Here is a 1,437-nt window from a genome sequence, read left to right as displayed (position 1 = left end):
TTATTATATATATATATATATATATATATATGTATATGTGTGTGTGTGTTTCCTCTGAGTCTCTGAGGAAAGTCAGTGAAAAAATCAGCAAGAGCTAATGGTTTAAGGTGAGGTTATTATAGCTTAATGAGTCAGCTTGACTGTGTAGAATCTGAGCAGCCTTTACTTTCATTCGTACCTTCTATAACAAGGCTCTGTCTACATGACAACCAGGTAGAAGGCTAGCCATAAGGTAAAGTTGGAGGATTTCACATATTTTTTTCCTGTTGTCCAGCATGGACAACAACAGGTAGATTGGCCACAAGTACTGAAGACCCAAGGGATCATTGATTTCTCAAGTTTTGGGGCACATTTTTTATGGCTGAGGATAGGTGTGCGAACATTTTAAGTCTGCATATGTGCTGCTTGACCTAGTTTATGTTTGTAACCAAGCATTATGACTGAGCTTAACCTATGTACTCAGCTGCTGCATGTTTGACCAGTTACAATTTAGTCAACCATTGCATTTGAGTCCAGACTTTCAGTATTTAAGGTCAAGTTCCAGTTGCAGTCATTCTCTCATTTTTCCATTCTCACCTGACCTGACCTGAAACAGTTTCTGAATTCCAGTCCCATTCCTGTATATTTCAACTGATTTAGCTTGAATCCTTATCAACATTTGAAACCTTCCTGCTTCTCCAAGATGCCTGGGATTTTCTCTGTTGTGAGGGGTGAAATTAATTAGGATACAGAGACTACCAGGCTAACATTTACTGTAAGTGAGCCCATAAATGAATTAGCATTGCTTGCTGATTGGCCTGACTTGGGAAAGCTATTGGAATCAGTAAATGGGTTGACACTAATGTCTACAAGGACCTAGGTGCCAACCATGGCTGATGAAGACATACCTGTAGTAACCTATATCCAAGCCTTAAAGCAGCAGGAGTCTATACCATTGTTAACACCACCCGATAAGATGAAGATCTAAGAAAAGAGGGGCCTGTTGATTTGTAACATTCATTGGTGCAGCACAATGGCCATTTAAAAGTGAACATAAACTAGCTTACATTAATGCAAATTCCAGTGCTTAAGCACCATTGCCAGGAGGCATTTGTTGAATAGAAGTATGCCTAGTTTCTCTATAACAGGGAAAATGATAAGCTTAAATGAAGATAGTCTAGTTGAAGTCAAGAAGAACATGGCGAAGGCTTGAGCAGATTTCATGTCAACCATGACTACCAGTTGAAATAACATGAAAGCTCTGCTGGAGGAGTTAAGGTGAATGGAGTGAGGTCTTGCTCAATTTCTGGGATGAAGGCATTCCAAATTAAATAACACTCAACAAAATGTACAAAATATGTACGCCAGATACCTTAAATATCCCTTGTTTCATGAATGCTCATATTAAAAAAATAACATGAAAATCCAAGATATATATATATATATATATATATATAT

The 1,437-nt window shown here is 37.8% G+C and overlaps 1 protein-coding gene across 2 annotated transcripts in view; it reads left to right on the top strand.

Moving 5' to 3' along the window:
• The window catches only part of LOC106460816 (5-oxoprolinase-like), a 356,751-nt gene that overhangs the window by 195,583 nt on the left and 159,731 nt on the right, over positions 1 to 1,437 (top strand). The gene's annotated exons all lie outside the window — the stretch shown is intronic.

This window comes from Limulus polyphemus, unplaced genomic scaffold (genome assembly GCF_000517525.1).
Source record: "Limulus polyphemus unplaced genomic scaffold, Limulus_polyphemus-2.1.2 Scaffold841, whole genome shotgun sequence".
NCBI lineage: Eukaryota > Metazoa > Arthropoda > Merostomata > Xiphosura > Limulidae > Limulus > Limulus polyphemus.
This window is presented reverse-complemented; position numbering and strand designations above follow the sequence as displayed.